Source organism: Sander lucioperca, chromosome 1, assembly GCF_008315115.2.
Source record: "Sander lucioperca isolate FBNREF2018 chromosome 1, SLUC_FBN_1.2, whole genome shotgun sequence".
NCBI classification, from domain to species: Eukaryota; Metazoa; Chordata; class Actinopteri; order Perciformes; family Percidae; genus Sander; species Sander lucioperca.
In genome coordinates, this window is record NC_050173.1 from 31,408,173 (window position 1) to 31,427,113 (window position 18,941).

The window sequence follows — 18,941 nt, forward strand, 5'->3', positions numbered from 1 at the left end:
GAGAGAGAGAGAGAGAGGAGATTTGAGGTGCTGGAACAAATTTAAAACTTGTGACAGTGTGTTCAGGCTTGCTCTGATAACATTGTGGCTGTATGAAAACACACAAATCAGTCAGGAATGGAAAGATTAGGTAAACAAAACACTGCTTCCTCTGTATTCTGACAAATGCTATATATAATAAAAAAAATATCTCCAGAGCATAGAGCACACTCATGACAAACATACAGCACATTTACGGCACTATTGTCTATGAATTATCAAGATGCTAAAAGCTTTACCAGCCGTAGGGATCAGAGTATAACTGCACCAGTGTTGAAATTCAAATTTCACATATTTTCTACTGCTACAAAGCATTCCCTGGATGAGAGAGAAGTGTGAGCTTAAGTCCTGCAAACTATAGATATACCATACATTATGAGGGAGGCAAAACAGTTTGAAACTAAACTATTCTTTTCTGCTGATGTCTCTCCCAGTTTTGACCACATAAAAGGCGTATAGCCTACATGTCACAACACATCTTGGCTGATGACAGAACCTGTATCCAATTACATTGTTTTTGATCCAAGCTCTTTTTTTGCAATAAAACTGAACAGTGTAACTTGGTGTAAAAGGAAAAATTACGTGTCCTACGAAAGTTTGACGAGAGTTACATAACTTTATTGGTTGCAGGTGGCAGGGGGCGCGGATGTAAACAAAAAACAGGGATTAGTGGCGAGAAGGCACAGGGAAGGATGTCGGGGTGGAAGAACAGATTCATGGCCAGGCAAGTCTTAAAAGCCAATCCCTAACAAACAAAGGCCACAAAGGCAAGGTCTGAGCAATGTCAGGGGAGAGAGAGGGAGAGCTACAGGGAGAGATTGCTAGAGGGAGAGTCAGAGGTAGACAAACAGCCAGACAGGAGGCCGGTGCAAAGACAAAACATAGACAGGATTTGCTAAAAATAGTGTGCTGTCAACGTTAGATGGAACTCTAACATTGGTAGTCTGCAGACGTCTGAGGCAAAAGTCACAACCTTTTTCTATAGCTAAAGGAAGTCATTCTTTAGTGGCAAGAGGAACTGAAAAGCCATAACAAGTGTTTTTTTTTTTACCGCTGTTTGTATGGGGTTCCTCAATAACACAGGCTTTGGCCACTTTGTGTTGAAAAGACACATTCAGGGAGCAAGAGATTGATTCACAATATGAGCAACTACTAGATGTTCAAACACATGATGGTATATATTTGGTGTGTTTGTGCCACGACTTAGCCCTGTGCTTCATTTTATCACTGAGGGTGCAATTTAAAGAGGTATGTACCATAATGGCTTTTTAATGGACCTCTTGAGTTACTGTGTTGTTGTGTTGGGACTGTGTGAATAGGCTGCCCTTGGTGCTGTGCCAGTAGATGCCTGGAACCACTGTTGGATGGGTTGTGTGCAAGTGTATGTGTATATGTCTGTTTGTATGTATGTGAGTACTCTTTGGTCCTTTACTTCTGGACCACACTAGACAATGCCTTCTGCCTATGAACACAGTTTATCATGTATACATTTATCTCCCTAGCACACACAGCACACACTTCAGCCGACAGAAATTGTCAACTTGGGAAATCCACAGAGACACAATAGGTTGATGCAACTGTACGGGCCTGTCTTAACCAACACTGTTATGGTTCCTAGCAACACGATTAACAAACCATGCTAATCAGATTGCAGGTACATGTCTCTTTCTGTGCTTAGGTTCTTTGCACTAAATAACCTTTTATATCTTGTTTTTATCACACCCCCTCATTAGAGTTATGTTACTTTATTATTATAATACATACAGACCCACAAGTTACATAAACTGTTGGTGATAGATGATTTAATAAATTAATATTTGTATGCAATTTTTAGGCATGCTCTTAAGGTCTGCCTTTTTTAAAAGATTTCTTCGACCTAAAGGTCTAACGATATTCAATATTTTTTTATTGCCAAAAAATCCCAGAAATCGAACAATGAACTTGTCCTACTTCCAAGTGTGTCTCTAAAACCTGATATAGCTAATCATCTGTGCCATAGGGATCCATTGTTTTCCAGAAACTATTAAACACAACATTCCACACCGTTGGGGACTGTGGTTTATTTTGTGAAGATCACATACACCATCCTAATGTTGCAAATACTTGATAGCATGACTGAAAATAGGCCCCAAAATACTACTAGACTAAACATGTTTTACTCTTGTTTGAGAAACTTTGCTAAAAACTCAAGTGCCAACCTGTTTAAGAAATTATTTAGCCTTTCTTATTCATGACCGGCTTTTATAAATGTATGTTTTCAGTAGGAACAAATGGGCATGAGGCTGACAGCACAGACAGTTTGGGGAAGTCTGAACATATTAAAAGATGAACTAATGGATTGTTGGCTTTGGTCTTTTCATTGGAATTGTTGACAAAACAAATACAGCCAGCCTTAATATTTAAGGATTGGTTAGACAGACTCCATGATGACCTTGTTCGCAAATATGTTTTTTTTACTTTTTATAAATAAGCCCTGTAATCTTTTAATGAAACAATCCTGTCCTCAATGACAGCTGCAAGGATCAGGAATGAGTAATTTATCTTTCTGTCTGGAAGACATAAGGCACACTCCTTAGCAACACACACACACACACACACACACACACACACACACACACACACACACACACACACACACACACACACACACATACACAAATATGAACACATTTACAGTATACAGTACACAAAGGTGACCTAGAGCATTATGCTGCTGTCGACACGTCTCCACTGCACCATCCAGCTAAGCGTACAGTAAAGTGGATTAGAAATCTATAAGTACTACATCAAGCTTGCTATCAAATCCTCAACATCAGACTGTGCTGTAACATTTTTTATGTAAGAAGGGATTCACCCCATCCATCTTCTAAATGTATTTGTCTAAACCTAATTATGAAAAAAATGAGTCACAAAGTAAATTTTGACAAAAGTCATTATAAATGCATGAAAAAGAGATATTACGTTTTTCATAAAAGTGCTTTGAACAGCCAGAATCTACTTATTTTACAATTACTCCTTATTGTATGCATGTGCTTTGATAAAGTACACTTGATATACACTTATTAGGTCTTGAGAACCTAATTCATTTGGCAATTAAAACCAAACTTGAAACAAAACTAAATAAATGAAAGTGAAAATAAAAGGATACTTTTCTGATTGCTTAATGCCTGCTTTTATTGATTGTTATCATGCTGCGGTTCTAAATCATAAATATCCAACATCTAAGTGTCAAAAGTGTCAAACACTGTGTTCTTTGTGTTGTGGTCATGGAGCACAATTTCTCCAGAATTATGTGGTGGTTTCTGTTGAAACTCTTTGTACCGAAGCCCATTAAGTCCAAGAAAAATAAGTATAAAGGCTAAATAAATACAAGGATCTCCACACCTGCTACAGCAAAGCTGAGTGTAGACACCTTTGGAAAGGGCAAATTTTAATTATTTCAGAACAACAAAAAGCAGTACCACCCATCCGTTTAAACCCTTTCTTTTTTCATGCTTCATGTTTGTGCAACTCTGTTTGCCCTTCCCTCTTTTAATTTCCACATCTCTTCCCTCTCTCCTTATCCTTGTTTTGTCCTCCATCTTTCTCTGTCTTCTTTCTTTCTCCATCTCTCCATCTTAGTTGTTCTAGTTGCCAGCCATTGGAATTACATAAGTCTGAGGGAAGGCAAGACGTTGGAGTGACCATGGCTTGTGCTAGCTGCCTTATCTGTTTGGACCATTGCTATGGCGCCTACTTAGATAATAAGGCAGCCTGTCAACACTTGCCATCAGACACACGCCCACACGCACACAGCCCTGTACTTGAGAGTGAGTAATAGTGTCAAACAGTCAATATGTTATAATTACACTCTTTAAATCGGCATTAGACAGTACAGCTTGCATAACATTGATATTAGGGATTAGTAAACTTTGGTTTGCTTTTCATCAGACTGCAGCTCACACACGACAACCTGCACCTTTAGTCAGGGAACGGAAAATATGTGAATTGTCTCCAGTGTAGTTCATGGTGTAGATGCAGGGAAGCTGAAATAATGTTGAGTTATTAGACTTGCACTCTCCATACCACACAGGCTGAGCGTACTGCCCCTTTCTCCAAATCCGTAAAGAAGTAATTCAGCTGCCTGAATATGTAAAAGCTTGACTGATGTTTTATATGCATCCAAAGTAAGAGCTAAAAACTCAACAAAAACTTTCACTTTTTTGCAGCATTTCTTAAAAGGACTGATCATCTTTTTCTCTCTGGATGCCTGTTTCATAATCCCAAGTGCTGTTGTCCCACACTGAGTGACTTTTTTTCTTAGCACAATAGTCTGCTACACAAAGCAGCCAGACAGTGCTTTTGTGGAGAGGGCCTGAGCCAGGCCTATCATTAGCCTATCTTATTCTCCCTGGGCACTATTCACACGCAGGTTGGGTACATAATGTACCCTGGGTGCACACACACACACACACACACACACACACACACACACACACACACACACACACACACACACACACACACAGACACACACACACACACACACACAGTGACACACATGCACAGTGAAGAGAAAAAGACTAAAATGCAGGAAAATTAGGATGCACATCGGAACTCATCTTTTCTCAGCTCAGAACACAGAAATCTGTACAGCCTTATGAAATATCCATGAGTAAACACGCATGCACGCACGCACGCACACACACACACACACGCACACACACACACACACACACACACACACACACACACACACACACACACACACACACACACACATACACACACACACACACACACATTCTTATGATGTCTTTTCCCCTGCAGGGCACAGAGCTAGTATTAGACATACTTTAGCAACGGTGTTGCCATAGCCCATTACTGAGAAGTGCTCAGAGAGTCTCTGGGAAAGAAAACAATTACTTCTCTGAACCTCTGCAGGTCATGAAGACATGCTTTCCAAAACACAGGAAAGGTTACAGCACTAGGACCAATCGCATATTTTATTAGTTACTGGACATTTGCGGTTTGGCAACATGCTTTGTTTTTCTTTTCTGACTTTTACTTCTGTGTTCCCTGGTAAACAATTTTGAGCTCTTGGGGTGGATGTGTAATTTAAGAGCCAAAAGTTTCCCAAACATGACTCTCCTGTCATGAAATGAGCAAAATGGTAATTAGTTTGGTATTACAGTAAGACCCATGAAAGAACACAGGGAGCATAATGTCAAACTCAGTTAAGCAGCATTATGTTGACTTGGCCCGTTAAACAATTATCTAATGCGGGTGTTTAATTAAATGTGTAATTAGATTGATTCTGGAGACTGACATCTGCTTCCAATCACACAATCATATCCTTAATTTAATCTACAGCACCTGAATGGTGTTTTAACATTTAGTTCAATTAAAGCTTTCTGAAGTGTTTAGCTAATTTTGAAAGACAAGTCACCTCTACACCCCCCCCTTGTCTGGGAACTCCTATGCTGTACTGTCATCCATAATTGCATCATTAAACTGGGCTTTTGCACAACATTGAGAGAATTAGAAAAATAAAGCGAGAGACTTCACACAGCTGTCTAGCTGAGAGAACATCTTAGGCAACCTGCTCACGCTTTGGTGCAATGAGTTTGTTTCATCAGATGAATCCAAGTATGCAATAAACTTCTTTGCTAAATCAAGAAAACGTTTTTTTTCCTTCTGTCGGCAGAGGCAGAGCTTGGCAGAAATTGAATGTAATATAACTGCCAGTCTGAATTACAGTTAACAGTATACATGCTCTAAAAAAAGCCCAAATGACTGGCAAATCCCCATGAACCATAATCAAACTCTGACTTTAGTGTAATGAATATGGTTTCCTGTTTGTTACTGGCGCGTCCAAATTTCCAAACTCATTGGCTTCAAGTGCTCCTGCCCAACTGAAGAGGGGCTCTGTGAGAAGGGGAGAAAGAAAGTGAAAAAAATACAAATAAAATAAAGGGCCCAAACAAACAAACAAAGAAAAAGAGGAAAACAAAGAAATGTGATGCAGTGAACCTCCTAATGTACCATTTTTCATCTGGGATGACCATGCAATTATCACGGTGAGTCGCAGACCATGTAGAAATAAAGCTGTTTATATCAGCTATTTATTGCGTACAACCGTGGCTCTTAAAATCAGGTCAGTTCTCTGGACTGAGGACCTGTTCAGTCCCATTGGCAGACTGAAAAGGTGGAGCTGTTCTGCCAAGCTCTTTTTCTCTTTGTGGATGCCTTTCTGTCAGACAAGAGCCTGCGAGAAAGAAAAGAGAAAAATAATTCTTTGCCAAGTTTCAGTGATTTTTTTCTGGCCGTTCCCCAGCAGGGAGAGAGGGAGAGACTAGCAGACTCAAATGAGCGAAAATAACAAGATGCATCCTGTCCAAGAGCTCACTTCTGTCTTTGTGTCACTGTGTTTAAAAGAGGCAGTTGTACCATGGAGCGGCCCCGGCCGGTCCTATCTGAAGGGGCCTTATGCCTCAATCCCCTGCCATCTTACTGTGCAATCATACAGAGCAATTAGCACCAGTGACATTACAGTATATGACCTCTTTCTGCGTTCCTTCCAGTATGTTGTCATGGAGAGGAATGAGTCACAGATCATCATTATGTTTGCATGCTGTGGTGTTTACACAGTCGGGGATTAGGCTAAACAACGACTCTCTGAAAGCATGTGGATGCTTCTGCAGTAAAGTAATAGTTGCTGGGCTTAGGAACCAGCGAAGCAAACGCCAAGAAAGTGTGGGACTCTGGGAGGAATGTTGACGAATGCTGAAATGCTTTCCCTCCCTTTCTTCATGTATTCCACACAGATTCCATCCAGGCTGCCATCCACGTCCCTGACACAAGTCTTTTAGAGGCCTGCAATGCACACAAAGGCCTATTTATTGCTAGTCTGTACAAGGTGTCATATAAGAGGAAGTAGAGCCTGCACAGCTCCAGCAGGGAGAGAGAAAAGAGAGAAACTTATGTAACACTCGAGGTCACAACCTTTTTAGTACTTGTGAGACGATGGTGTGGAAGTGAGCTGGGGTCAGGAGGTTGTCTTGCTGTAGAAGAGTTCGAGCTGAGCAGGACGGACTGACTGTCACAAGACTGGCTTTTAATTTTGAGCGCTATTTAAGTAGCAGTTTATGATTAATCCTTTTCCATGCTGCTAAAGTAGTAGCTCCCATCTGCAGGAATTTGACAGGAAATCATAGTTATCTGTGTGGTGCAGGACTCTTCTTTGTCCTTCTCGTACACATTTCGATCTGTCCGTTCCACAAGCGCTGCCCTACCCTGATGTTTTAACTGATGCATCACCGTCGGGTTTCTCTCATATGACAGGTCACGATGCGTGGGAGGGAAACAGTGCACATACAGAATCAGGGTGTTACACAACATAGCTTTTTTTCTTTAAATGTTGTTGTATGGATTGTTGAGCCAGAATGTAAAGTTAAGACAACTGATGTAGCTTATTTAGCATATAGAGGATTTGAGGTTCATTGTATGCATTTGATAAAATTGCTGAACTGCACACAAGAAAGTCAAGAATGCCATATATATATATATATATATATATATATAGTAAAGCAAATTTCCTGCAAACATAGGGCCTAGTTTTCAATTTTATTGAACATACTTTCCTACATATATAAAACAAACAGAAACTAAGACAATGTTATCAAAGTATATCCCACATGATGCATGGATCAGAATGCCCATGCCGTCTCACACGTACAGTATGTGTCTGAGGGTAAATCCTCTAACATGTTGGTGATGAGGGTCGTCTTTAGTTTGGAGCGGTCAATAGGTGAATGTTCTGATACTCCAAGCATGAATAATCTGTAGGTTTACAGTAACAGCTGAGAGCTCCTCCTGATTTCAAAGCAGAGTTGTGTTCTCACCAGAGGTTACATAACAAACAGACAGACGCAACAGTGGATATGTTGGCAAAATACTGGCAATCCTTCCATGCTTTTTCCAGGATTTTATTGGTAGAATCATCACTTTGAAACAGAATGAATGTGCTGTTATCTGATCCCTTTAGTGGTTTGAGTGGGTGGTTTGGTGTATTTCTAGGGCTCTATTTGTTCATGGGCCCACTTCCTAGCCCTATTGAAGGAAAGGATGCTATTGTAGCTCATATCAGTGGGAAAATTCAGAGAAACACCCTGATAAAAAACAGTCCCCTGCTGTTATTCTGTGACAGCCGGCAAGGGGTGGATATAAAAGAATAAAAACGGAAAGACAAGAAGGACACTTCCTCCTATTGAAATTCAAATATGCTTTTTAGAAAGAGATATCAGATTCAGACAAGGCAGTACTTGTCCCTGTGAGTGCAATAATATCTAGGCTACTGCATTGAAAACAGCATCGCTAAGCTCTTCTCCTGGGGCCTGTCTTTTTAGGTGAGTCTCTCATTTGCCCTCCCAGGTTGGCATCTTAAATGGAATTAGCATTTTATCAAGACAGATGGACACCAATGAAACGGCTCAACTTGGATGGGCACACAGCGAATATTTTGTGTAGTATCTTTTGGGAATCCACATTTTTAATCTCCAAAATGCTATTGTAGTTATCTTGAATTGATAATTTTGTAACTGTCATGATTATTATATTTCTTATTTTAAAGCATTACTGTGAATGTGACACTTAAACCAAGGCCTTAGCATCTCCATCACATTTGTTCTGAAATAACAATTCTTTGTTAAAAACAGATTCATTCATGTTTAAATCATGTTTTCCATATTGTCCAAGGCCGTAACGGTAACAACAATACATAGAGTGAATTCATTCTAACAAAACTGTTGCCCTGCAGTGATAGTCTAAACAGTCATAAGCACCTGCTGTCACCAACACAATGAGACGTGCAGTGAGACAGATTAAAGACTTAGATTTAGCTTATCTTCTCGACCCCATGATAAGAAGCTAACACGTTTTGCAGATGTCTGCACTATTACTGCTGCACAACATCCCACTGAACAAGCTGTCAGATGTGTCATCGTCTAAACACAGATGGGGTTTTGATTATCTGGCATACGTAACTGTTGTTCAGCTCTTCTACAGTTATAGTACAATGATTAATCATATTGTCCTGTGTATTGTTGCTATCAAATAAAATGTTGTACTTTCAAAATTGATGTTTAAACGTGACAACAGTGTATCTCTGAAATGGGCAGCATTTTCCTAACCCACCGGAGGAACCGGCCAAATACAGTATTGGGTAAAACGTTTTGCTGATTGAATAAACCCAAAGCCGACAGTGCTGAAAGATAGTGTGTCATTTGAGCATTTAATGTAAATCTTGTCTTTGCCATATTAAGACCCTATCGCTCTTTCTGTTTTGCAAACACACCAGCATGGTCCCCCCTCATATCTCAAGGTAACCATGTTGTTTGACAGTTTACCTAAAGAACTGGGAGTACAGCCAGAGCGTCCTATCAGAGGAAACACTGCCTAACAACAGCTGTGAAAGCCCTCTCCTCCCTCCCTCTTTCTCCTCCTCTCTTTTTCTCTTCCTCATTTTTGCATTTTCCTGTTTTGGTGTTTGGTAGCTCTTTCCTTAGTCTTTGATACAAAGCAAGGGGCTGTCCTCAGGCTGCGGAGCGCAGACACAGTATCTGGTGAACTGAGGAAAGGCGACACCGTGGATTTTTGTTATTGCGTCAATTTGTGTGTCCGACTGTTAATTTTTTCACACAGACAGACAGCGTTGATAGAAGAGCTGAGAGATGATCAAAATAACAAGAAACATTATACGTAATATTATCCGTAATATTCTGTAGTCACACAAAAGTGTGTGTGTGTGTGTGTGTGTGTGTGTGTGTGTGTGTGACTGCCTATTTTGTCCTTTGCTTTCAGCACTGATGGACAGATGGAAGATGTTCTGTCCCTAACTGTTTTGTGTTATTTTTATTAATAACAGGATGGAAGGCCATGCTCACTGCTCACTCTTTATGCGGGAATACAGCTCAGACACGGTACACTTGCAGAGTAAACACCAGCATCTTAATTCATTGTGTGCAAGACTGATGTTGTTTCACTGTGACCCCTCCAACCTTGCATCCATATGCAGCACAGTCTCTCACTCACGTGCCCCTGTCAGATGAACATGCATGGCGCAACAGCAACACCTGTGCCAAAAATAGGTAAGCATGTACCAGACAACAACTAGGAATATAACGAGACAGGTCAGAGACATGATAATTACCTCGAGTCAGGGTTAGGCTGTCCTGAAGCATTCCAATCAGATGAAATGTACTGCTCAGAGACTGTGTGAAAGGAAAGGAATAACAATAACTGTTAGAAGAGGAGGTGTGCAGTGCAGACAGAGAAGAAGAAAGAGGGAGTAAGAGAACCCAAACAAACAAGCCAGGATGACAGAGACAGCAGGACGAACGACTATGCACAAGGTGGCAGGCAAGATACAAAAGTGACACAGCCACATCAAGACACATTCCCATATTTGCTACTTCAATTAACAATATTTAAAAACGTAAGTGACAATTACTGTTACTATTACTATTATGATTTGTTGAGGGATGTCTATGTTGTAATGGTTGGCAGCTACCTTGCTGGCGCCACACCGTGCTACTTCTCTGCGGTCGGGTTGTAATTACAGTCTCAACAAGAAAGCACACCATGGTCATTAAACTGGTGTGAAAAAGACAATCAGTCACATAGGCTGGAAAACAAAGATAATCACTTGCTCTTTTTGACTGTGTGCATGTACTTGGTGTGTGTGTGTATGTGTGTGTGTGTGTGTGTGTGTGTGTGTGTGTGTGTGTGTGTGTGTGTGTTTGTGTGTGTGTGTGTGTGTGTGTGTGTGTGGATCAGGAGTTATCCAGTGGGTGTGGGAACCTGTGAAATACCCGATTTTGTTTCAGTTCTGCAAATCCTGAAATAGTTCCTCAAAATAGCTGGTATTGCTTAACTGACTTTTGTTTCATTTACGATTCACAGGTTAATCTATTGTAAGAACAAAAAAGAAAGTGCTTAAAATGATTTAAAAAAAAAAAGTTATCTTTATGAGAATCTATAAAGATGACAATAAATCTTATTGAACGAACTGAAAGGCCACAAGATCTGTGCCGTATTTGTATGACGTGGATCACATGGAACGTGGCAATTTAAATTTAAGTGGCTACATACTTTGAATATGTTGTTACAACACAGTTTGCTGGACTAAATGATGGGATAGATGGTTTGATTGCGGGCAGATAATACATTACGATCTAGTTCTAACTGGTTCTGATAAACACCCTGGCACATACCTGCTTTTGAGTGCCATCATTCTGCAACAACACAGCTAAGTTTGACGTATTTCTCCCATTTTATGATGTGCTGCAGAGTGCTTTTGTGTTATGGTGGGGTTGAAGCCAAAGATTAATACGCTGATCAGTGCCTAAACCTCTCCCAGTCTCTTCCTCTTTAATATCTCCTCCGTGTAGTTTTAATTGCTTTCCAGGAAACACATTTGAATGCTTTGTACTCGTTTCTTCCTCACCTTGCCGTGCTGCCACAAAGCTGAGTCACGCATGACCAAGCTTGGTGGGAATCTTGTCCCTCAATGCCTGAACTCTTTAGGTATGAAGATAAGGTGAAATCTTACTGGCTCCCAAACGGTGCTTACGTGGGCAAATCTGGCGAAACTCCAAAACAATCAAGAGCTCTTGCGCACTCTTCTATGCCAATGAGCCAGATCTGATTAGAGATTTTATGTACTCAGCTTTCATTTCAAAAAATCTCAAGCATAGCAATCCTCTTCTTCTTGTTCTTTATGAAACAGATTTTTTGATTGATGCCCGACATTTTCAGAATTGAGTATGCCATTTTCCCTCAATCTGAGCTCCTAGCAGTGTTAATCTTTAAATCTCCAAAAACATTTTTTTCTTAAGTGTATTTAATCCAGCGTAAAAAGAGCTCAATCCTACGAAAGGTGTCAAACTAGAGACCAGAATTTCTTTATTTCTTTATTTAAGAATGTGAGCAGCCGCCTGCCAAGTGCTGTAAATCTACACGTCAAGACCGAGACAAAAGCAGCATGTATTTGTGCGTCCTTGCTTGCATGTATGTATACTTATATGTATGTGTGTGTGTGTGGGTCTGTGCTTTGTCTGCATACGTCAGTGATCTCAAATTTGTGTGCACATCAAATGCATGTCCATTTCTGTGTGTGTCTACGTGTCTTGGTGCAGGTTTGTTCTTTTTGCATGCATATATGGATATGAATCTCTCAGTGTTGCTCGTCCATGGTTGAATGCACACCTTAACTTGCATGGGAGTGTACCTGTGTGGTGCGTGTGTGCGTGCAAAACAGATACAGGAGTGTTCTGTGGTTTTATAAGTGAACTTTGGACCTCTTGGGTACACGTTGGAGTTGGCAAATGTAGCGTACATTGTTTACCCAAGCCTTTATATAATGACTGGGATGGCAGATCATGTTTACTTTCTCTTCTGTGCAGCTTCGAGACCAGGAAAATGACATCTCAAAAAAGACAATTTGTCTTGTGTACTCTGACTGACTCCAAGTTCAAGAGTCACTTCAAGTGGAAGTATTTCCTGTTTGTTTCTCGGAGGAGAGCTTGAACCTTAACGTTGCTGTCAGCCAATCATCTGCTGCAAAATCCCCAAATTTAAAGAGAACGTTTTATTTTTATGGAAAATGAATTGAGGTGAAATGAATGCTGGCTTTAAGCTTATCCCTCACAGTTACATGTGTTTGTATTTAAAGCACATAAATTGTTCCCTATGAGACTTTCGCAATTGCAAAGTACTGACACCATTAGTGTGATTATTCAGCAGCTACAGCATAACTGGTTGCTTAGCTCAAACATTTGCATTTATGACAAAGCACCATGCTCCATGAGCTGTGGGTGGGAAGTGTTTTCAAGGAGAATCCCATCACAAAAAGACAAGCTCTCCTCATTTATAACAGCAACACAAAGTAGCCTAAATACCACACAAACTCAGTGAATGCAACATTTTGTGATACTGTGGATGCTTATATGTTTATCGCATGATTTTATTGTGCATGGGATGTAAGATGTTACCTCACAATGTATTTGTCAGATTTTCTGACTTCTGACAACAAGTCACCAAATATCCTGACGTCAAGTTCCGATCTGTTCCCTTCTTATTGACCTTGCTGCATGTCTACAAACGGAGCATGACCAAGAAAAAACAAAACAACAACCTTCAAATGACCAATCAGTAAAGCTTATAAGACTTGCGTCTTTGTGTGAGAGGTAGCCTTTTTGGCTTTTTGAAGGCAGGATAGGCTGGGTTCCTGTAAACTCCCAAACAACCTCTCAGCTCAGCACTGCACATATCACTTTGTTCCCAGTTTATTTGGATCATGCACCAGCTTTTGATGTTGCTCCTTCCCCTGGCTGACTCACATCCTGAAATAGTGCTCTTGTGTTACACTAAAACTCCTTCTGAACTGATATCAGTCACAAGGAAAAACAAGAGAGTTGAATATTTAGAGGCCTGGAGAATGTTTTATTCCCTTCAAAAAATAGGGAGAACCTGAATCATGATCAGGCTACATAACTGTAACTGCTAGCCCATGTTAGCTTCCTGTTTTTCATGGCTAGTGGTAATAGATATAGATGCTACAGACACAATAACCAAATCAAATCAAATATATGTTGATATTAAGGGCGTTCCATATGACTTAAATATAAAAAAAAACAGTCAGTCAAATAATTATAACAAAGACCCAATGCCATTGACATGATGCACTCTACACAGTTCAACAGCACAGCAGAGAGGAGACAAATAAATGGTTCTTAGTTAATCAATAGCCATGTAGGCAGATAAAGATCTACTTTTATCACTTGCATAAGTAAGTGCATATATGTACATGCAATGTTATTACATTACATCAAGAAACATTATGTAATAATACTTTTGAACATAAATAATTGTATATTTTAACATATCACCTGGTGATATGGTGATAATGTAATGTGATGCTATGTTATTACATTATTTAACCATACAATACATTAAATACTTAGACAGATTAGAACTTTATATACTATATCAGGGGTTGAACATAAAGAAGAAGCATCCTCAAGGCTGCAATTACTTCTATTACTTTTTTATAGTGCATTGCAATTAACAATAATAAGTCCTCATTAACTTTCCAAAATTTAGCAGTGAGAGTTATGATGTAATATGTGTGTTTATAGCCCGAATGTATTCGTTTTACAGTCTTCACACGGGTGCCCGACATCTGGATACACATTTCAGTTGTTCTCCTGAAGGAGATGGGGCTACCTTCTCATTAACTTTTCTTGAAGCTTTCTTCTATTAAATTCCAACATATTTTCTTTTAAGACTCAGTAGAACGGGGTCTGCACATCTGGCCCTGTCCTCATCCGTCTCTGCCTGTCCTCTGTCGGTAGGGGACCCTCACCATGCAGACAGGCTGAGGAAACATTGCGTACATTGTGTTCTCTCACTCTTTGACCCTCCTCTCTGTTTGCATGTGATCCACACTTTACCTCTGTGGGACTGCACAGCCCTATTGCCCCTGTGGTTTTTCAGACACCAGAGTTCAATGGTTTTAATTTGTGATGCTATTTGAAAGGGAGAATTATACGAGGTGCTGAATATACATGAGATCCCTGGTGCACCACTTCACAGCTGCACTTTGAGTTATAACTGGTTCCCCTTTGAGAGAATGTAAAAAGTGGCATGTGAATGGTTTTAATTCAACAACAGTTATAGCTGGGGTAATTTTATGTGCATATTTACATTATGAACGCATCGTAGCTTGCTGTCCGACTGCACCGATGCTATGTCTGAGGCAATCAATCCAAGTTTTCAATAGCGTTGCCCCAAGTAATACACAAGGGGGGGGGGGGCAGCTGGAGTGGTCCATGTCCTTTCTATTCTATTGTCTATAGATCACATATAAAGTACAATCTAATCAGGATATCATATAAATGTTACCCTTTAAAAGCATTGCTTTTTTTTGAGGGCGTTATGGTCCCCAGTATCTGTATACTACAATGTGGTTCTAAAAAATAAAGTTGTCATCATGAGCAACTTGGTAGAAACACAGCCTGGTCACTGCTATCTCAAGTGACTTTACAAGGAAACAAGTAATATAGGCCTATACACCTAAATATTTGAATTTTTCTTTCTACTTGAAATAGATACATTTTTGTAGTTGACAAAATTTCACCAGCATGATTCATCATAAAACTTAATCTTAGATTGTATTATGAAGTTGTGGAGATGTGAGGCACCCCAGGGCAGAAAGGGATTGACAGATGGCACAAAATTAAAATGTAACATATAAAGTTTTAGGAAATGTATGACAAAATACAATAAATATAAGTAAATTCTTAGTTTTTTGAAAAAGTTTTTGTATATATGACTTGTACTTCTACTGGAAGAATTGTTTTTTAATTAAAAAAAAAGGTGGACTGGAGGTTTAGAACAACAGCAAATCATCACCCTATGTATACATATCCAATACTGGACATGGATCATTTTAACATAAGAATACAAACATGGTAATCTTGTTTATCCACATGCAGGCAACAACAAAACAACAAAACTGTAAAGAAATCTATATACATGCATACATATAAACCCTGTACTGGGAGAAATGGTGAAGAAATTGGAAGACATTATGAACATGAAGGAACATATGATGTTCATTTGTGGAGCTGTTTAAGCCGTAAAAGCGCTTTTCTTCAGCAGCAATGACCGCTAATGACTTGTCTCAAATTATCCGTGGGAAATTAGTTGTTATTCCACCGTCATCTCGCAGGTGACAGAGGATTAGCTTTAATGCTCAGCGGAAGAGCCTGCTGGAGTCTGTGGGAACGATTCTGTGTTTGGATGACACCGACAGCGATAGTAAGCAGGGTGCCTATCATCCAGTTAAATCCAGATTGTGCTGACAAGGCCAGACGTGCATGAGAATCCACGTATGCGAGCGTGTGGCGAACCACACGCATCGACATACACACGGGCATAACAAAAACACATGCAAGCACACAAACGCACATCAGGGGACGGTCCATCGTGGGCCCAGCTCCCTCCAGTGTTGTCCCAGTTGCTGGTGACTTCGGTCACACAGCTGCAGGCTGAGCCAGACACACAGCTGGAAAAGGTTGAGGAAAGTTGGAAGATGAAGAGAGGGAGAGTTTGAGAGGTAGAAATGAATTGAAAGAAGGTGGTAATATTAAAATAAGGTATTCTTTAGAAAAAGAAAAAAAAAAGGTTAAACAAAAAAAAGAGAGGTACTCAGGATGTTATATGCAGCCAAGGGCGTTTAATCACCCTTTTTCTTCTTCCTCAATCAAATTCACTTTTTCAAACGTCTTTGATTTTCTCTGTCATTTTCCCTCTTTACTGTTTTGTGCTGTAAAGCAATTAAGTGGAAGGGCTATAAAGATGCCCAGCCATTAATCAGCAGATATATTCACTTATAGCACATATGCTGCCATATAAAGATGATCAGCCTTCACTTAGCAGATATATTTATATACAGCACAGATGCCACAAACCTTCTTAGTGACATCCTTTTTGCTCATGATGAACATAGAGTTCCAAAAACGTTTTTGTAATGACTTGTTGATGTTAAAATTGTAGCACATTGAAGCTCAACAGATGACACTGTTTGCAATGAAAAATAAAACCTGCCAACTTAGAGCTGATAGTGCGGTATAACCCATTGCTCTGCCTTGGAGCGATTCTATGTGTATCAATCAACTTCACAGCACATACTGTACAGTAGATTTCCTTTTCCCAGTGCCATGACAGTCAGGATTTCGGTGCAGTATGTACCCATTAGTGGGATGTCAGCATTCTGCGGCTGAAAGTGACTCAGATTAGACATAGATACACACAACCACACCAACTACGACAGCTACACTAAAGTAACATAGGCAGATGAATATAGACAGATGGCAGTGAACTCTGTAACCTTTTGTTCTGGGACATGATCCAGCCAACAGTGTAAATATCACAGGTGCCATGCAAAGTGGCAGCCACTGCCACTCAGTGTGATTTGGATTCATGTCTTTTGAATATCACTTTTCATGCTTTGTACTGTATGTAAGTAAATAGCATGCATACATGCATACCCTGATTTTAATTCCAGAAATATACACTAATATATATTTTAGATTAGAAACACAAATAGGTTGTGTGTATCTAATTACACCAGACAGAAAAAAAATAATGATCAATTCAACAGTTTTCTCATAAAAGTTTATAGTAATATAGGGGACCCGAACAGAGTTTGAACAGAGTCAAAGGGCTATGACATAGCTACTGTAATAACAGAGTCCACTGCTATTTAACACTGCATGGCCAATTGCATCCACAACCTTTGACCTTTTGTAGAGCATCCACAGAGCCATTAGTGAGATCACTTAATTGCATCCTGAGAGTCTAATCCGTGGTTTTCCATAGCAGACAATCTTGTGTGTGTACACCTGTTTGCACTAAAAAACACAGATGGGAATCCTATGGGCTATTGGCTAGAATATACTGTTATTTCTTTTTAGGGGGATGTTGGGTTGGGGGGATAATTGTGGCCTGACAGGAGTTCACCATACTGTGATATTCCCCGGACACACTCCTCTTGGTCTACGTCAGTATTTCACAGTAAATTTAGCCAGGACATTCTCTTCGTTATAGCACAAGGTAAATCTTTACATTATGGCCTGAAGCTGTCTGCTGAATCACAGCCTGGTGCCAGATGCTGCCAAGTCCCCAAGCTTGTTAACTGCAATATACTGCACACAGCACCATTAGCTACAGTACTGTGTGCCCTGCTGTAAACTGCTATTAGTTTCAGTGAAGGCTACTGTGTATTCACTTATAATCACTTTGTATGAACTGAAATTAAGTAGAAATGAAGCAATACAGTGGCCCTTGTGTTGTCTCGAGGAATCAAATCAAGACAAGTGAGTCTTTTGTGGTGGTAATGAACAAAGTTAATCATGTCACCTAGGCAGATAGAACGAGATCTTCCATCAAGGGACTAATGAGTTTCAGTTCCGCACAGATGCTGAAAAGTACAAACACACACACACACACACACACACACACACACACACACACACACCTGGTCGCGGTGTCCTCTGATTTTGTAACAGCTGCCTTTAGGGATATACAGGGGGAAAAATGCTATGCTATGTTTCCTGCCATGCAAATCATAATTAAAGCCTTTCTGTAGCTAAGTACAGCCTATTAAAAAGTTGCTCCTTTGCCGTCTGTAACCAACATTTAGCCAAACTGCTTAACACAGCAGCGCAGACTCATAATAAATGCTGCGTCCACAACATAGGCTACTGTTTTTAAACTCTTAAGCTAATACAGTATATAATCAGGTTTAATACCTGGTTGTTTAGGCTGTGTGACATCACTGGCATCATGAAATGGTATGACAGCAAAAGTCACATTTATTTTTCTCTTTACCCCTCATTCTCCCTTTCTTCAGAGATTCTGGGAACTAAATTGCTGTCCCCGCTAACACAACATGATAACACGATTAAAAGCCTTGTCAATCACTCTTGCTGTTCTCCTGGATGTGTCTGTGTGTGTGTGTGTGTGTGTGTGTGTGTGTGTGTGTGTGTGTGTGTGTGTGTGCCTTCTCATGTTTACACAGACAGTATTGGTCATATGTGTGAGAAGATAATTGTCTGGCACATGTAATTACATGGCGCCACTTGTGTGGCAGAAAAATAAAAACAAGAAGCACCCTGTGGTTTACAATACTGTAAAGAAACATACAGTATCTACGATGTTACCCATTGGTTTCATTAGAGGGAAGGTTTCAGCTATCTTGTCTCTTGCTGGAGGCAAAAAAACTTTTTTCTGGATATCATAAGTGCTACATTAAGACGAATACATGTCTTTTCATGTAACACCCCAAGAAATTGGAG

The 18,941-nt window shown here is 40.0% G+C and overlaps 1 protein-coding gene and 1 long non-coding RNA gene across 2 annotated transcripts in view; one reads left to right on the forward strand and one right to left on the reverse strand.

Annotated features, from left to right (window-relative positions):
* tsc22d3 (TSC22 domain family, member 3) overlaps window positions 1-18,941 on the forward strand; it is a 34,766-nt gene that overhangs the window by 6,970 nt on the left and 8,855 nt on the right. The gene's annotated exons all lie outside the window — the stretch shown is intronic.
* Window positions 5,493-10,415, reverse strand: LOC116052390. The gene is made up of 3 exons (XR_004105588.2): window positions 10,229-10,415; window positions 6,064-6,286; window positions 5,493-5,946 (listed from the first exon to the last, which is right to left on the reverse strand). It is a non-coding gene; the product is annotated as an uncharacterized LOC116052390 (long non-coding RNA).